We start from the raw sequence: 20,399 nt of genomic DNA, 5'->3' as shown, positions 1-20,399 counted from the left end.
GCTGTCAGTATCAGTGGCTTGTCCCTGTATAGACCACTGGCTAACATGCCTTGGTAAAACTTTTTTTTTGTGTATGCCCACACAGACTCACAAACACACAATGTTCTCTTTTTATAACTCTGAACCAAACATCTAGATTCTACCAGAGATGTCTAACAACCTCTTCACCAATGTCTTAGGTTGCAATGCAAGATGTAACCAAAAGTATGTATTCTATTACCACCTAAGGCAGTGTTCTTTATCTCTTCCATGACCCATCCCTCATAACTCCAGGGGGATATCTGCTGTTAAAACCAGGTGTCACAGAGTTCTTTATCTTCCACAACCCATCCTCCCTCCAGGGCGCTGTCTCTGTTAATGGGCCCTTGAGTCTCACTGCACACTGATAAAATGACATCATCCCATTGGGAGATGCTCCACCCAGGGGGAGGAGCCAAGCATTCCTACGGGGAGGAAAACTACATCCTCCTACAGGATCATTACTTCAACAGAACCTGATTACTTCAATCTGTCACTCCAGGAGGACTGCAGCCACCATTTAATCAGACTGCTACCAACCCTGACCAACAGGGTGTCAGGTTGTATTCTGACTCTGCCAGTGTTTTAAGTGCCTTCCTTAGCAGATGCCTGTCTTTTCAAATCAAGACAACCAACAACTCTGAAGTTATTAATAGAAGAGTAGTATATTTACTTGAATTGGTACTAGGAATGCTAGTGCTAAGCACTTACAAATGTTGAGTGAAGAGCTGACGAAGCTCTCCTGAACCTCAGGGTGTCAGGGTGATAGATATCTTTTGGGGTACCAGGGATGATGCAGCCTTAACCTCCACAGCCTCTGATCTCCATAAGAAACAGGGTTTTTTACATGCTGAAAAACACAGGAAAAGAAAACAATGCCTGGTAAGTGAAGACAGATGATGGAATCACTCTAAAACTGCACTAGTGGACATAATAACAATTTACATTTAGTATTAGATTTTTATCTGTTATTAGATATTTACTGTTGTTAGATGTTTATTATTGTTAGTTATTTACTATTGTTAGATACTTATCTGCTATTAAATACTTATTATTAGTAGATATTTAGATTAGAGGCTTAAGAAGGTAAAGGCCTTGTCAAGCCTCCAAAGGAGGGTAAATGATGTCATAAGTTTTAGCTTTCAAATTTTTCAGATTTTGTGCTACCTTAGTGTGTAACTGAGCTTCATATTAAGTGTCAGTAAGTTCTCTTCACAGGGTAGGTAGACAAAACAATCCTTTTCCAGGCAGAGAACCAAGGACAACCATTACAATCCTCAGGCCCAAAAAGCATAAACAAAGGTGAATTGAAGAGAGCAAACTGAGAGGATGAGACTTCATAACCTGAAGCTGTAATTGAACAATTAACCCTAATATGTAATGGACCAAAATTTATAAAAATGTAAAAACTCGTGACCGCTCATCCACCTTATGTCTATCTTGGATCCACCTTGGACAGAGCCACGGCTGGGCTCTTGTACTGCCCAGGGTGTATCCTGGGAAAGGCCTTTTAATAAATACCTACTTTATCCTTTTAACTCTGTCTAGCCTCTGTTCCAGATCAGCCTCTCTAGGCATCAGTTCAAACCAACTAACTAGTGTAACCACAGCCCTCATGATGGCTATTAGCTTCCTCGGAAAGAAGACAAGACAAGCCAATAATTGAGCACACAGCCCTGTCTGACTTAACATTTACCTGCCTCCTCAATTTAGATCACAGATCAGCAGTAATCCTGTAATGAAAAAGGACACTAGAACATTTGTGTTTAGAAAGAAAAGGACCTTTCTGAGCTTGCTTATTTCTAAAAAGTCATGGTTTAGACCCCTCACTGTTGCTAAGAAATACTTTAAAAGAGAAGACACATATTAAGACAGTCACTAAAACTGTCCCACAAATAAACAGCTTCCAATCTTAAAATTTTCTAATTTTCAATGGCATATTGGCTGAGTTATCAATATTAAACATAGCGACCCATGCACACAAGCTCATGTAAAGTGTCAGTTGTACCATAGATGCCTTTTATCTTCCTCAGCTTACCCAGTCCAACTTAATAACCTGTGCACACAAGTCCTTAGCATACCTGTGGCTCCTCGGGATCCTAGTGAAGATTTGGTGCCTGGTTCATTTTGCAGACTTTTTGATTAAAATGTTACAAATCAGCTATCACTCTCTCACTGCAAGGCGGCCTATTCATCTTTCCACATGTAAGCAGCAGTAACAATCACAATTTTCTTGCAGTAAAACTAAAGAAACCAACATAAGTGTCAGAAGAAGAAAATATCTGTTTTGCTGATAATTTATATTAAAATTTATTTATTCCCTTGTCAAATGAAAAATGCAACTAAATTCCTTTTTTAAATCAAAGTAGGTCATATTACTTTCACAAGTATTTTGACGGGTAATCAAAGATAATTCCCTTGCAAGGAAGGATAAAACTGTATTAGATTGACATCTCACATCCTGCTGATTCAAATTTCTTTATGTTCAATAAAAGAACAAGATTTTGGCCAATCTAAAAGTTCCAGCAACTTATAAAAAATGCTGCATCAGGATGAATTGGCAAAACGACCCACCATTATCTTACAATATCTCTAAGAAAACTGCATATTCATACATTCATGCATATGCCAGCAGTATTTTTCAAGACAAGAGCATAGGAATACTCCTTACTAATGTAAACGTAGACAGAGTATGACACAAAACCCAAAGAATAAATAGCTGTGAGCTCTAGCTAATTTATTTCTATTGGATTGTTCTCCAAGGAGAAGATGCAGAAGAATTGGTAACTTCAGACTCTCTTTATTCTCCAAGGACAATAAATTCTTCATTTTTGGGTAAGTCTAAAAGAATTCCATTGCAGCAAATAAAAAGCAATGCCTTACAAAGACCCATTCCTGACACTAATAAAGAAGTGGGTGGGCTGATATAACCCCCAATATATTCAGCATTACTGTAATGAAATAAATTTTGTAATCAAAGCATGAAATGGACATTTAAATAATATTTATTTTTTTATTTGTTTGTTTGTTTATTTATAGCCAGAAACACTCCCTCAGATATCATGTCTATCTCCACTTTGTCATAAGATTTTCTTTGAAAGCCTGGGCAGATAGTATACCATCCACAGAAATTTTTAAATACCCTAAACATTTTGATAGTTTGATTTATTATCTCTTTACAGTCTTCTCCTTTTGTTAAAATATCAGCAACATTTTAAAACAAACACACAAATGGTTCTACTATTTGTGTTTCATCCCTTGTGAAGATCAAACTGTGAGAGAGTAGGTTTAGATTAGACATCAGGTAGAAATTCCTTACTGTGAGGATGGAGAGGCACTGGATGAGGTTGCCCAGAGAGGGTGTGGATGCCCCATCCTGGAAATATTTATGGCCAGGCTCGATGGAGCTCTGAGCAACCAAGTCTAGTGAAAAGTGCCTCTGCCTATGGCATGAGAGGTGGAACAAGATGATCTTTAAGGCGTCTTCCTACCCAAACCATTCTGTTTCTGTGTTTATATGTAGTACTTCTTTTAAGGCCAGTTCATGTTTGTACAAGTCTGCTGGAACCTACATGCTAGCTGGTTAGTTCTTCCCACAGCTGAACAAGTGTACATACATGAGGTAATGTGACACATCTTCCTTTCCCTTCTTACTAGAACCATCGTGGTTGAAGGCTGCAAAAACAACAAGTAATATTTTCTTTAGCTATAGAAAAAAAACCAACCCTATGACAAATGTGTAAAGAGAAGAAAAGTAACTGGATTTTCTAGTATCTCCAGAAACACACATTCAGCAATCCTCTCCTTCTATGGCAGCACCATCACAAGTTTTCCTGAATTCCCTTAACAATAACAATTTAAAATAGTGTGCTTTCCAACAGGCAACTTCTTGAAAATCCCACATTTTCATCCACTTACATCACTTAGCATTCCCTGGAAGCAGCCTATAATCAGCATTGTTTATTAACAGGACAAGTCATGTTATAAAAAAAATAAATAAATAGTTTCCTCCTGATGGCATGAGAAAGAGAGAATGAGAATGAAGAGGCAAAATAAAGGCTTTTAACTTCATGACTATTATAATGGACTAGTTTCAAAGGATGGGAATAAAAACCTTCCAAATTTAACATGATCTTTACTAATTACTTATGCTGTCTACCATATTCAACACCCTAATTTGTGAAGTTAAACTTTATTTAATCACTTGAGAACTGCACAGTAGCATCTTTTTAGAATGCATATTTTTGGTACAGGCAAGGTTTAGCAGGTCTCTGTCTGTTTTCTTCCATTCAGCCAACAAAAGGAAAACAACAATAAATAATGCAATTTAAAGAGATTTTAAAATATTCTTAATTATTTTGGTTTATTCTTTCTATCCATCAACTTAAATTTTATTTTCCTATCTCTTCCTGAGGGACCATACCCCTGCCTTTTCCTTTTGAATTTTTTTTTTGGACTTTCACCTTTGGTTTATATAAAGATGGATTGAAGCAAAGCAACAGATGGGACACTTAAGAACTGCACACATCTCTTTCATGGAGCAGCCTCCACATTATAGTTTATTTCTTGAAACTGTACATTTATATTAATAGAAGTAGTACTACTGAAACTATTTGTCTTTTGGAGAAACATCAAGATTTATTTTTTTTAAGGCCATGAAGTATAAAAAGAATCTGAACATTTAAAACAAATTGAAGCAGGAAATACCATATGGTGTGAAATGCTTGTCAGGCTCTCTTTCAGTTAGTGCACTCAAAGTGACAACTAAGTCTTTTATCGAGTGACAGAGAGCAAAGTTTTCCTCAGCTGGGAATTCCTTTCAGGCCAATAACAAGACAGAGGTCTGAAATACAGATAATTCAACTTCTCTTGTCTGAGGAGGCTCTGCTCCTATTTCACTCCAGTCACAACTCCAACAGTCCATCTTTCTGGTTTGCTCAGATGTCGCTGTGGTTGCATGACCAGGAGTGTGCAGATCCACCACTACAGGCTGGTCAATGCTGTCTTTTCTTTGGGCACAAGGTGGCATGAGCTATGCTCAACATATGATGCATCAAATAAAGGCAGTTCATTATTCCTATTAAAACAAAATCATTCCTTTCCACATCCCACCTATAGCTATTTGCAAGACTATTGTACTCTACTCCTAGAATGAAAAAAACCAACAAAACAAAATAAAAATCCCTACTAAATTTTTAATTTCCTGCTTGCTGTTACTGACTGCCACATAATTTTTAAAGCAGCCTCCATGCAAAACGTATTTTTATTCCTGCTTGCTGTAACTGACTGCCCCATCACACATAGTCGTCTAGCTGTTGCACATTTTATTCCTATTGTCATCAGTCAGTGCTATTAAAATGCTATTTTGTTGTTCCTCATCTTTTCCTGTTGAAATATGAGGATACCACTCAACACAAGTGGGAGAGCTACATTTTGTTGTCAGGGGATAAATCCTCATTACATGGCAGAGTATTTGTCTCATGTGAGACATGGGTAAAACACTTGCTGGAAGAGCAACAGCATGCAACAAGCATACGAAATAGTGTGTCTGAAAACTGCAGTGTTTGCACCTGCTTCTGGATCTCTGCCTTTCCTTCTGATAAAACAGCCCCAGTGCACAGCCTTTGTGGAAATAAGTAGCTTTAAGAAAAGAAGCAAATGCAATAGTGTATGAACCTGAAAGGAATAGGCTACGCATGATTACTTTTAGAGTTTTTTCCCAGCAAAATTTTAGTTAACTCTTATCTTAGCTCAACACAATTTTCCATCCTTAGATAAAAGATGAGTGTAACATATGACTCAATCAGGAAATGCCTTTTGGGGTTTTCAGCGGATATGAACTTAATAAAAGAACATACTGCCAGGTTCATGCCAGGCAAAAAAAACCCAAAAAACATCCAAATAGGAATGTGCTTGCGACTGTTATACAGAATTGCTTTCATGGCACTGACTTTACTATCTATACCATATATCCAAATTTCAGTAACCATGACTCAAGTGCTTGTGAATGCTCTAACTTCATCTTCTTAAAGGTATTAAAACCTGGTTGCATTTAAAAAAGAATCCCTATGGCACTGATGAGCCATTTCATTTTTCCATTATCTCTTAGTTGTCTGGAAAAATCATTTCAATTTAATAGACATTGAGCAGCTCAACCTTCTTTGATGACTCATTAAGTTATTGCAACTCTGCACTCTTTTTTTAAAACTAGACTCCTGCAAAATTGTTTATAAAGGTCTTTATCTTTCCCCAATTTAAATGCATGTAAAAGACATTGCACATTTTTGTGTCACCTAAATTTCAAAAAACCCATTTTTCAAACAACCTAACAGATGTCTGTCTCTTCCCCTCTAATTACATTCCTTTAGCATCAGCAACAAAGCTGTTTCTCTTTTTAAACTTAGGGAAGTAAATAACTGTAGACTCTAAGAAGTTACTATATGGTGACAAAATAAATGCTGACATATTAATGGCAATTACTGCAGATGTTTTTATTTGTGTTTTAAATGGGTTACTGCTAATGACAGCAAAATTTAACGTTCATTTGGCCAAAGCAGAGAACATGTACATAGATTTTGATTTTTTTTCTACAGTAATCAGCTGCTAGCCTGAAAGAGATAAAATTGAGGTTTTAGACCTGGTTCCAGAAACCACCATGCAAAGTAATATGGTGTTGAGACAGACAGCATCAAAGTCCCTTAGTCATTCTCTGTATACAACAGCCAGAAAGTTTTCAGAAGAGTGATCAGCCATTGCTGATTTTTAAAGTCTTTAAAGCAACAAGATTATTAATGACTTCCGAACTTTCAATTATAATAAAAATAGACTTTTCACTGTGCTTTGATACTGCAGTGCACCAAACTTCATAAGCAACCTCTGCTTTTGGCATGGGACAAGTGAGAAGAAATATCACATTTAAAGGATTTAAACTCATTTTAATGTCCTCATATCTCTTTCTTCCTAGACAATAGTCCAATATTGCCTTTTACATGCTGGTTCTTTCATCATCTTGCCTCTAAAAACCTTAATTCATTTTCTCGCAAACCTGCAAGTACCCTGGTCTTATGTATCCAAATATTTCTCTCAAGCCCTTTACCCTTAGAGCAGGGCTTGGTCAGACCAAAGATCCACCTGTTTATTGTACCATGACACAAATGGTTGACAAAGGGCAGGTAAAATTGAAGGAAATAATATACCATACTTGCCACTAATTTCATTCCAGTCTCATTTTTTTTTATGTTATAGAATCATAGAATGAGCTGAGTTGGAAGAAATCCATCAGGATCATAGAGTCCAACTCCTGGTCCCACACAGGACACCCCAAGAAAATCACCATATACCTGACAGCATTGTCCAGATGTGTCTTGAACTCTGTCAGGTTGGTGCTGTGACCACTTCGTTGGGAACCCTGCTCTAGTGCCCAACCACCCTCTGGTTTTCCTAATATCCCACCTAAATCTCCTCTGAAACAGCTTTAGGCCATTCTCTCAGGTCCTGCCACTGGACAAAAGAAAGAAGAGATCACTAGCTGCCCCTCCACTTTTCCTCATGAGTAAGTTATGCAGTGAGGTCTTCTTCAGCCTCCTCCAGACTGAACAAGCCAAGTGGACTCAGCCACTCCTCATGAGAATTCTCCTCTCCATACCCTCTCAGACCCTTCACCATACTTGAGGCCCTTCTCTGGACATTCTAACAGCTTAATGTCTTTTTTCATTTTGTGGATGCCAAAACTTCAGGAGAGGCTGCCCCAGTGCAGAGCAGAGCAGAACAATCCCCTCCCTTGTCTGGCTGGTGATGCTGTGCCTGGTGCACCCCAGGACAATGCTGGCTCTCCTGGCTGCCAGGGCACTGCTGACTTGTGTTCAAACTTCTGTCAACCAGGACCCCCACGTCCCTTTCCATGACTGTGTTCTCCAGCCTCTTGTTCTCCAGTCTATACACACCACCAGGGTCGCCTTGTTGAATTTCTCATGGTTGGTGATTGCCCATCTCTTTAATTTTGAGGTCTCTCTGCAGGTCCTCTCTGCCCTTGAGGGAGTGGGCATCTCCTTCCAACTAAGTGTTATCAGAAAACTTACTTAGTACTCCTTCAAGTCCTGCATCCAGGTCACTAGCAAAGATGCTGAAGAGGCTGAGGATGGAGCCCTGTGGAGCCCCATTAGTGACAGGCCTGATGTCACAGTCACTGTAACCCTTTGTGTCTGACCCATGAGCAGGTTGCTCACCTATGCATGCTGTGTTTATCTAGCTGTGGGCTGGACATTTTGTCCTGGAGGATACTGTGTGAGACAATATTGAAAACTTTGTTGAACTCCAAAGAGATTACATCAACTAGCTTTTCTAGATCAGCTGAGTTACCATCTCATGGAAGGAAACCAGGTTTAACAAACAGGACTTCCCCCTCATGAAGCTGTACTGGCTGTGGCCAATGACTGCATTGTCCACCAAGTGTTTTCCAATACCTCCCAGAGTAATCTTTTCCATTATTTACTGGGCACTGAAGCGCGACTGACAGGTCTGTAGTTTCCAGGGTTCTCCTTCTTGCCCTTCTTGGAAACTAGGACAAAACTATTAAGGCATTAAGGGAAATCAGGCTGCTTCTAATCTTTCAAGGCATCTTAGTACAATGGAGATGCTGAACATGAAATCGGTGGAGAGATAAGAAAGGAGATGACTTTTGATATTTTATGGTCAATGAAATAGATTAATATTTCATGCCGGTGTTATTCTGCTCCTTTCCCCCTAACAGATGGGGGTACAAGTGCTGCCAGCTACAGGACATAATGCAACTGCATTCTCTATCGTGTCTGCTTCATCACTCTTCTTTCCAAACATATGTTTTCCTTCCAAAGGAGACAATGAACAGCACTGAAGGCATCATGTGATGAATGGAATGATAGCAAAACACTGTGGTTATGACACTGATCTTATCGGTTCTAATATTCTCATTGTTGTCATCATTCATCTTTCTTCCTTTTGAATGTGTTTTTTCTCTGTTTACTGATTCCTTCAGTGATCAACCACTTCAAGTCCAGTACATTTATCCATTAATTTCCATGTTGCACTCAGTGTATTTTAGAAAGGAGCAGACTTATGGACATGTGAAGATTTCTTTATTTACAACTCCATTTCCTCCATGTAACATTTTTCACTCCTCAGTTTTATTTTCAGTAGTGAAGACAATAAACAGTAAATTCAGCACAGGCTTGGACCCTCTCACAAGTCTTTACTTACTTTTTCTGCAGTTAGGAAGGATTCATTGTCTAAACTGCTGATAAAGGGTGGGAAGACTCCCTGTTTAGCATTATCAAAGCTAAATTCTCATCACACATACAGGAGATTCTCTTAATAGAGTTTGTTCTTCATCTGAAATAAATTTCAGTTATATTCTTACCTTCAGATTAGAGGGGAAAGGCTACCAGGAAGACATTTCCGTGCATGGAAAATGTTTTCATAATTTGTTGTTGAATACAAGTAGGAAAAAACTAAATAAGGAAACAAGCAAAAGTTCAGTCATTTTCTGTAGCTCTGTTGACAAACACTTCTTCTAGCTCCACCTTAAAATACTTCTTAAAAAAATATGATTGTAAGGGAGTCAGCTCATAATCAGACAATAGGCCAAGTCTACAGCTTTCCACCTAACAGTTTTAATGTCACTCTGTTGGTTAATTTGTCTGTTATTTCATCCTCTGGAAGGCAATAGCACTTCTGTGTTTTGGTCTGCTCAGTAACTAATATTTCAAGGTTAGAGAAGGGGATCTGCCAAGAAGTATCATGAAATACCTTATATTTTTTTCTACAAGTACATTACCAATATGGTGTTTTTAAGAAAAAAGAAAAAAATATCCACTCAGGATGGCCATGTTTACAAAAACACCAAGGAAAAAAAGTCAAAATAATATTCCAGATGGCTTGCATACCTGCTACTTTTTATCTATTAATGCCAAATAATGGAGTACGTGTAAAGCAAAATTTGATTTTCATAGGAACTTGTCGAGATCCTCATTTCTTTTACTAGCTTTCCAGCAAAGATCAACTAAAACTATGTGATAAAATATGAAATATACCTATTATATTATATTATATTATATTATATTATATTATATTATATTATATTATATTATATTATATTATATTATATTATATTATATTATATTATATTATATTATATTATATTATATTCTATTATATTCCAAATGCTGTGTAGCAATTCTAACACCAAATGAACATTCTGTTACTTTAAAAATCAAAAAAAAAACCAACCCTACAGACTACACAACAGTTAAATTCTGCTTGCAAGATTGACAGAACAAAGAACCACAGGTGGTGAAATTGGCAAATTTTCTCCCTACCATTTTTTTAATTCTTGACGTCTTCTCTGGCTGTAAAAATGTAAGAATGGAAACTCCAAGACCCTTCACTTTACATGGCTGACACGTCTCACTTAATTGTGAGGTGTTTTCTCAGAAGAACAGAAGGAGAAACTACATATGAGTATGAAGGAAAAGCAACATAAAAATATTCATACTCCAATTTCAGAAAAGCAAACCTACTTCAAAAAAATAATTTTTTTTCCCTCAAGAAAATGTTTTTTTTAGGCAAAAAAAAATACCCAATAAAAAACCCCAAAAACATAAAAGCGAAAGAAGAACCACAATCTCAAACCAAACAGGGATTTCCCAACTGACTTGGTCTGTTGATGATATGTCCACATATACATTTGTGCCTCTTCTAAGGCCTACTCCTTCTTCTTGTATGTTGTATTCAGTTGTGTTTCCAACAGTATTCATGTTCCAGAGTATGCCTCAGGAGGAGAAAATCACAGCCAGTGATTATTACAGACATATTGGACCAACAAGATAACTAAAAAAGCATCCTGATAATGCAGTGAAAAGACAGGGACACAGGCAACCATTAAAGTGAAAGAGCACATATCTATTGTCCAACTTCTATATTACAAACTTTCTTAGTAATTTGTAGAGACAGACTTGAAGGAATGAAGGAAAAGCTTCACATCCTCATTTGAACTTAGTTTTTTTAAATGTTTAGACTAAGAATCAGGAGGAAAAAAAAAATCATGTTTTTCTGCTTAATATTTGAATGACAGAGACCAACTGTGCCCATTCAGTATGCTATAGCAAAATTACACTAGCTTGAAACAAGGCAGAAATTCAAAAACGCAGCAGCAAATTCTCACCTCCATGGACTTCAGCAGAGAAATGTTTTAATTTATATTTTTCAGCTACTCTTATTGGAAAAAGATTATTAAATAAATATAAGAAGGGAATCAGTGTGCTGAATTGTATATTCACCATAGCTAAATGTGTTAAATGTTTGATGAAGGATATAAATAATTAGTAACATACACATACATTTTAAAAGTTTCTTTTGCTCAGGCATGCATATATTTAACATCTGAGTCTGTCATGGCACAATGTGCTCTCTCTGCTAGTTCCCTTCCTTAGCCCTTTATGTGGCTAACCAGGGGACCATGTTATTTCTCTGTGCCTGTCAATGAAGTAGTGGACCATCATTTCGCTGTATCCTCTTTAATTCCCTCCTCTAGGGATCTATTGATGGTCATTAACTGCTCACTGGGACTTGAATGTAGGGGAACACAACATAATCCATTCATTCACATCACTATTAATGTCATTCTTGCACAGGCATAACACCATACACTTATTTCCTAAGCTCTCTTCATTTCCCTGCTCACAATCTAAGGCACTTTTAATCACATCAGGCTTGAACTGAGAAAATAAAATTATTTTGATTACAAAGGAGATATGTATGTATACATGTGTGTATGTATTTATGTATGTATGTATGTATGCATGCATAGACTCATAAAATGGATGTTACAAAATTCTCTACCACATAGCATGCAGATATCCTGGCTGAAAGCATATTTTAAGGACTCAGATAAAAGAGACTTGTAAGCATGAAAATACTAGAGGTATGCTTTAGCACAAGTACAGGCACTAAAAGTAGGAAATCTATTATGTATTTAGTCTAGCAATCTTTATAGTCAGCCTGCAATAGAAAAACTAACTAAACTGCATAAACATCTTAAAACATCTTAAGGACTCTAAGAAAGCTGTATATTTATGATAATTCACTAATTTACTTACCATGAGTTAGTATCACTTTGATCTAGCAATGATAAAGGCAAAAAGGAGCCTTCTTGAATATTTTGTTTTAGTTTCATTTTGTTTTGAATTTAGCTATTCCAGAAATTGCATTTGAAAAAAACTCTAAGAGTTGTAATAAACCTAGGCTTAAGAAAAGGACCCACAAAGTGATTAGTTTAATTGAAAGGTGTCAAAATGAAAAAAATTAAATGCTTGTTTTCCTTTTTTTCCTTAGTAACATGACAGAGCCAGGACATACTCTGACTAAAAGACAAATAAGGAAATGCTATACAAAGGATGTATGATTGTTATCAAGAAGAGTTTTCCTCTCACATTTATTTTCCTTGCCTACAGCTGAAATAGGTTGCTTTCCATCTACTAGACTACTCTAAGAGAGCACCTGAGATCCTGTAAACAGTAAGAGACGTTTCATGTACAAGGAAAATTTTAACACCTCTGTGTCCTGAATGCAAATTATTTATTACATCTACAGGGACCATGATTAGAAAGGTCTCAGTGTAGTATCACTTTATAGTGGTGAATTTTGGTATGGATACCCACAGAGTTTGTTGGTCAGAGTTACTTCTATGTGTTTGCAACCACAGCAGTTGGTTGGAGATAATTGTTCATTCTGTCAGGTGGCAAAAGTGAAGTGAATAAAATGTGACCAGTTCAATAACCACTGTCACACTTGGGAAAAAAAAAATAAATCCCTTAATTTCTTTTTCTGCCTGATCTCAAACAAAAAGCCAATCATGAAGGATACACTGAACACAGAATGCAATCACTACTTACCTGTCTGTATGCAACATGATATTAAACATCAAAAGCTTTTGGAAAGGTTAGAATTCCTTGGAAGATTTTTTCTCACTGTGAAGATCTAAGAATCATAGCTCATGGCTGGATCATTTTATAATTTAAATCATGAGAGAATGAAAAATAGTTTTAAAACAAAAAAGCACAAGGGAAGTGAACAGATGGATAAAATACCCCTATAAAAAGATATGAAAGAACAGCCTACATAAAGAAATTAAAAACCTTTGGATGTATGGTGCCATCAGTTCCATTATTAAAAATAGATAATGAAGACTAATACCAAAATTTTTACCTCCTGTAGTGTAGAAATAAGTTTTCAATATGCAGAAAAGCAATACTAATCTGCACTGAGATAACAATTCCATATAAGGAGTGCAAAGATGCAAAGTGTGGGGAGTGGGTGTGGGGGAAGACAACCAGAGATTTGTTTTGATTTTAATAAAGTACATAATTTCTCATCAACGTCAGGTTTGTGTCTTTGCCTCATGAACAGGCTCTGTGCATTGAAAAGGTCATGGAGTTTGCTCAAGCCTTAGGGAAGCCATTTCACATCTGAAGGACATTTGTGAAGATCAGATGCAAATAAACGACAAAGTATGTCTATTTCTAGTCAGTAAGAACATATTGTAAGTAAGTGGCAAAAATTTCATATGAAAACTGCTGAGCATGGGAAAAATCAAAGACAGACACCTGTAATAGAGATATGCATCCAATTACAAAATTTTTAGCTTTCAACAATGTCTCATAACGCAGTGACCCCAAAATATTTCTTTCTCCCCAACTCAAAAAGTCTCCTACTTATCACAAAAAAGGTATAATAACAAGGATAGTTTTAAAATGTGGAACAAGGTCTGTGATCTTCTCTATCCCCTGGAGGATTTTTCCTTATTCAACTTAATCCACTCCTCACTGGTCTATGACAAGTGATCTGCAACCAATTTGAAGCAAATCCTCAGCCATTATTAGCACAAAATAATTTAACACCATGGATGGAGCATCTTCTTTATGCCAGTGTCCGCCCTGAGACCTGGACATCCACACAGTGCAAACCAGACTCTAATCTTAGCAGTATCACACAACTCCTGGCTTCCAGAAATGCCAAACACCAGCACACCACAGGGAGTCTCAGAGTACATCCCAATCAGTAGTATATAACAATAGAAATGAGACTGCCAGAAATTTATAAGTCTTGATAATCATTTGAACAACATGTCAATATCATTAGCATTCACAAGATGCTTTCTTCAAACCTTCTAAGAAATGTTAGCGAAAGTCAGTGAAAGAATTTTTATATTGTTCCTTTTTCTGTAAAATATGCTTTGAAATACAGAATAGCTACCAGATAAATGTTTCACATTAGAAACATCTACTAGAGGAAAACAATGTCTCCCTCATTCAACAAACAAGTATCTTTATGTATCTAATTTTTATTCTCTCTTATGTCTTCTGAGATTTTTGAAGATAAGGAGAGACCTACTAATGTACAATTATTTCCATTTCTATCTATCAAGTACGCCACACACATTAAGGAAAGGTATTTAGTCTGCATGCGGTACAAAATTTTGCCTCTGCTTCGCAGACAATTCTACTTTAACATCAGTGCACTGACACATTCCATCCATTTGAATTCTGTGCACTTGCATGTGCACTTCTATCCCATTCATTGTCCTCAGGGGATAGAGAATCACCTCAAACTTTCACAAGTTGTCTGGTCTTTTGCGTTACTTCAATGACATTTGATCTTACAAGCTTCTTTGGTTTTATGGGATAAATTCAGGGATAATTTAACCTGAACAAGTTTCTAAAAACACCTGAAAAATGGTGTACTAGATGCCAATTTCTATACGGAAATTTCTTACATTATCCTGGGTATACAGCATACACATATAGTTTAAAAATACTTTTTATTTTATGATATCTTACTGAAACAATTATCTTGCAGCTATTTTCTCCTAATCCTTGGAAAGGGTAACTCCATCTTTTTCCAGGACAATGCCATTGAAGCATGGAGGAAGTTACACTCTTCCCTGTAATTCGAATTCTAATTGCAACATATGCAATTTGAATGAGTTTGTGACCTGACATCCCTTCTCCTGATACCATCAGACGATCTCAAAGCGAAACAAGAAAAATAGGTACATACTGGAAGAAATTAATGTAATTTTCTGTCTGAGAATTTTTTCAGCAGATTGAAATGTATGCTTGAGTGACCTCTTGAAGGCCCTATAAACATACCAAATGTATATTGAGCACAATATTTTTCAAATGGACCCAAAAGTTAGGCCTCTGATACCTGCCTTCCTCTTTCCTCCTTTGGAACTCAAGACTTGTTTCAGCTCTCCATCCTACGAACAAAACAAGTAACAAACTGTGACAAGATACATGTCCACTGTACAAGAGAAACCATGACTTGTCTGAAAACAGCTATATAGGTTTTCCATTTATCTTTCAGGTGTGTAAAATACCTAATTCTTGAGGAAAGGAAGTCAATCAGATTGCATAGGGAAATTTTGAATCAGCCCTTGTAGATCATGAACAAACATTAGTATTTTAAGAAAAAATTGCCTTTTATTTAAGATCCCGAACAACAGAAAAAAAAAAAAAAAACAAAACCAGAAGAGCAAAACTTGCTAAGACAAATTTCCCCTATGAATAGTTGTATCGGTTTTTAAGAATACAGAATCTCCCTCAGCTTCATGAATACACAGAAAAACACTGACTTCATCTTCCACAATACATGTGCTCTGATCCATATCTTCTGTGTTATTCTTGAAAAGAGATGAAATCTGTTTGTTTTCTTCTGACATCCATTCCAGTGCTACTCATCCCACAGAACTTTGTAAGGGTAATGCAGACTTGATTTTCTGTCAAATTAGTTGCAATGTAATGTGCCATTAATTAATGACCAGACTCCTTAGAGCCTGGAGCTTCATTTATGAAATTAAAGAATTTTCACTGTCCATTTTCTTCATAGATCTGCCAGATACTGTCTTTATTATTTATTCATAGTCCATGAAGTTAACTTTTACCAGTACTACATTTTCTATCCCATGCTTCTATATTCTGATTTCCAGTAATGATTTTTTTATTCTCCATCTCAAGTAAGCATAACCAGTTCTGGTAAATATTCCCCCTATGCATACTTCATGCTCTTCACATTTTAGTGATATCTAAAGTCCTCAAATTAACAACCCATGACAAGGAATTTCTTTTGCAGCATTATCTCTTCTGCAGTTCCATGCCTGTTACAGAGATAACTTGCCGAAAGAAATAAAGCAAATTATGTTCAGTTCACCCATGTCGTTTGCCTGTAGTGACAGCATAAGTCCTCATCTTTCAGCAGTTCTGAACAAGAATGGCTGCCAAAAATCAAAGCTGTTCCTTCTCTGCAGCTTTTTTGTAAAACAGAATCCAATTTCTTTATTCTGTCCTCCAAGGCTGTTTTCACAACTACAGTAACTGAAAACCCCAGGGGTTTTAGAACCACTTCCCTGACTCCCTGCTTTCCCCAAACCATTACAGCAGCCAGGGAACCGAAACACTGCCCTGATTTTTGGAGTTGTCATCAGGCTACAATTGAATGAGAAATTATAATTGTACAACTGGGTTAAATTAAGCTGTGCTACTTATCACAAACACAACTTCAGAAAGCAGCAAGTAATAAAATTACTACTGAGATCAGAAAAGAAATCCTGTACTTTTTATATTTTTTACTTTTATTTTTCACCGTCAAAAATTATCACATTTCCTCCTACCCATCATTCTTTTGAATTTCTTTTTCATTTAAACTACTATCAACTATATATTCTTCCTTATTTTCCTTTCTTTTGTTCTCTTTCTCATCTTTAGCAGTTCCTAATGTAGATTTCCTTAATCTATGTTAATGTTATGTCAGTCTGGAACCACAGCATTTCCCTCAGTCACTCCCTTGACAAAGCCCAAGCATCCCATTTCTTGCCTTGCTTTTTCCTCCTGCTGTTTTTTCCATGAAATGTCTGAGAGTAACATTAGAAAACTACTGTTTCTCACAGGCCATAAACATTCCTCCTTCCAGAAGACAGGGCAATGAAATAAGCGGTGAGGGAGGGTCTGCATTCTCCTTGTGGCTTAAAATATAAAATGTATAAAATGAACTAATTATGCAATTTAATTCACAAAATACACAACTGACAAGGTAAAGAGATTAGAAGAAAATATTTTTCAAGTTTCTCCTAGTATCCTTTTGCTGTTAAAGAAGGGCTGGTGTTTGGTCATTTCATGTTACTACTGTGTTCACCAGTATGTGCCAGTAAAGCTCCTCAGTGTCACACTGTCATTGTGTCGTAAGTTATCTCAGTATTGGAAAGGACACACTCTTTCTTCCCCTTCATACTTGTCATGCTGATTAAAACACACAACCTGCAGCAGAGAAAGCAATTTCAGTTGTTTTTCATTACAATGATTTAAAGCATTTGTTTCTGCAATGCACATGATGAGGGAGTTTATTTCTTATTTGTACAGACAGAAAACAGTTTATAGCCTAAATTCCACCAATTAGCAGAGAAAATCAAGGCCATTTATTGTATATATTCAATTGTTCAACTGACTGATACCTCTGAGATATTTTAGAGGCTCTGCTCATTTTATTATATGGAAAATAAGGGATTTCATTATCATTTTAAGCGAGATGTGATTATATAATATCAATCTCACAACAGGTACTAAATAGAAAGATTTACATAAGAGAAAATTCCAGCTACATTTTTGCAGGGCTTGCGGGGAAGAGGTCATCTTGAAAAACACAGCAAAAATATTTCCTTGAATATTAATGCAAGGGTTTGTATTGTACCAAAGAATGACAGCAAGTTTAAGGAAATACGATGGCAGCAATTTTTAGCTCTCTGAATATTAATAGCCTTATTTTCAAGTCATTGTCACTGTCACATTATGTAATTGTGGAAGCAGACTCTACCTCTTACATCAAATAAGCATATGTTCTCTTCCCTGGAAAAGCAAATCCCAGGCATGTGTACTGACAGAGATGGGAATAATGTGTGTTGAAGGAGGGCAGGAAAGAGAAACAGAAGTCAATTTTTTCATCTGTACCCTCTGAGTTACACAAAATGCTCTGTGAGCATCTCTTTCACTGAAGAACCTTCTCAGACCTTTGAATGTGCTCTGGCACACATTTATATTGCAATCTAGACTGCAGTTAAGCAACAGCATTAAGTTGCCAAGGCAGAGAATAGATGTCACCAGTAGATTGTTTCCTGTTACCCTTTCAGTAAGAGCACTTGACAGCAAACCAGGGCACATCCTGCTGGGGCTGGTCTACAGTAAACTTCCTAGAATGGTGACAGAATAATGATGCAGAAGACATTAAGTCAAATAAAAATATGACAGATATATTTCACATACTCTGGTCTGCAGTATTTGCAGGAAAATGCTTGAACACACATAAAGCAAAACAAAGAAGCTAATTAAGCTTTTCATTTGGGTTTTTCTTTGTTGGGTTTTTTCCTGGGTATTTTTTGGGGTTTTTTTGTGGTTGTAGTTTTTGTTTTAAAGTATTCTAAAATGTGTGTTAATCTGAGTTTCTATTCCTCATATTAACTGCTGATGTGCATACTTTGTTTTCAACAGATTCAGCATATTTCATTTTCCAAGATTCCATAGCCTTTTCCTCCCATGCATTAAATGGAGAAGAAAAAGCTTTCAGAGGGCCCAGAAGAAATAAAATGGAGAGAAATGTTGAGAATTTTGTAGCCAAATGACAATATGGGCAGAGGTTGGTTGTCAGATTTAATTCTAATTATAGCCTTGTTCACAGAAGCAACAAGACAAGCAGAAAACGCATCAATCCTTATTTAAGTATTAAAGCCTGAATAAAAGAAGAACTTAAAAAAATATATCCCCAGCCCAAGAGGAAAGTGGGGCAGATCATCCAGTAAAAATATTATGACTATGGCATTGGAGAGTATAGCATAATGTGTTTGTCATAACCAGCCCTACTTCTAGTTTTTTTCTCTGAAATTTAAAAGATACTTGAAGAAATATATGGAAAATGTCAGGGGTTTGTGTTTGGCTTTGTTTTTTTGTTTGTTTGTTTGTTTGCTTGGTAGTTGGTTGGTCAGTTGGTCACTGTTTTTTTAGACAGTGTCTTACCTTGTTAGAACAAGTTCAAGCATTTCCTCCTAATAATTTTGCCACTGTACAACTTCCTAGAACTCTCACACCATGTTTCCTGAAGAAAGGAAAAGACATCCAGAAACTCCCATTCATTTCAGTGAATAGAGTATGAGAAGATACAGACACAGCAACAAAAGATGTATTGGTACAATGCACCACATAATACATCCATATTAATTAGAACTGAAGTGTATTTACACTGTTCAATCAATTACTTTGTAATTAAAATTGCTCATTTAACCAGAAGCAAGAATTAAATGCCTGAATTGCTCAATTATGAAACAGAAGGCAAAAGACTAATACACTCATTACTTACAAGCAATCCAAGACAATAAATTTTATCTGCAGGGCTCTTAAGATGTACATGTAACCAGTGCAATTAAAATACTCAGATTAATTATTTATGTCTAAGCTTGTAGCCATTCTTCTGCCCACATCCATACTTAGGCTGCATTTCTGCACAGGAAATGCAGTGGTTTAGCTGCTGTCACTTTTTTTTGTGTAATTACATAGCTTTTTCAGATAAGTGCTTCAGTGTCATAGACATTTATACAGACTTCCATTTAATTACAGGGACAGAAATAATTTACATAACAAGACCAAAATCTGGTTCAGACCCAGTGGGCCTTTGAGACGAGAGGAAGTGGAGACATCTCAAACAGTGAGATGACAGCTCTTGGGAGCTGTCGTTCAAATCTAAGTTTAACATTGATTGGAAGAAGTGGAAACAACCTCACCTTGTTTCTGAACCACTGAAAACACACACTAGCAGTACAGTGCATGCAAGTGCATCGGTGGTTTAATGAGAGTGCGAGCCCTTTGCTTTGTGGGGGAAGGGACCCAGTGAAAAACAACAGGGAAAAAGCTGAGGTATTGATAGAGTAGCCACAAAGGCAACCACCTAAAACATACTAAGAAAGAAGGACATCTCCTCACTCAGGAGCCCTGAGTCATCCCTGATAAGCTCAGCCAAAACTTCCTCTGAAGGGAGGTAGTTGGCAGGACAAAGGCACCTTGATGAGTGCACGCTAACAAAGTCAGCAACAGCTATTCCTGAAAGAGTAGTCCTATGCCTACCTACGTGTCTACCAAAAGCAATTCCCTCCTATTCAAAATTATATTCTCTGAAAGAGCTTCTGTGCCCTTCTGTGCTCCTGGACAGACCAGACCCTTGCTAGGGACACCTGGCTGACTTTGTGCTCTGTAACACCAATCATCTTTGAAATGAGATTTCTCCAACATTGGTTAGTCCCATTCCTGAGAATG

At 36.8% G+C, this 20,399-nt stretch overlaps 1 long non-coding RNA gene across 2 annotated transcripts; it reads right to left on the bottom strand.

Annotated features, from left to right (window-relative positions):
- Positions 1-664: 664 nt before the first annotated feature.
- On the bottom strand, positions 665-8,148 carry LOC111923967 (uncharacterized). 2 transcript variants are annotated; one of them, XR_002861376.2, is made up of 5 exons: positions 8,097-8,148; positions 3,636-3,693; positions 3,338-3,461; positions 2,100-2,262; positions 665-868 (listed from the first exon to the last, which is right to left on the bottom strand). It is a non-coding gene; the product is annotated as an uncharacterized LOC111923967 (long non-coding RNA). The 2 variants fall into 2 exon arrangements; XR_002861375.2 differs by lacking the exon at positions 3,338-3,461.
- Between the last annotated feature and the right edge of the window lie 12,251 nt (positions 8,149-20,399).

This window comes from Cyanistes caeruleus, chromosome 1, assembly GCF_971803275.1.
Source record: "Cyanistes caeruleus chromosome 1, bCyaCae1.hap1.1, whole genome shotgun sequence".
Lineage (NCBI taxonomy): Eukaryota > Metazoa > Chordata > Aves > Passeriformes > Paridae > Cyanistes > Cyanistes caeruleus.
This window is presented reverse-complemented; position numbering and strand designations above follow the sequence as displayed.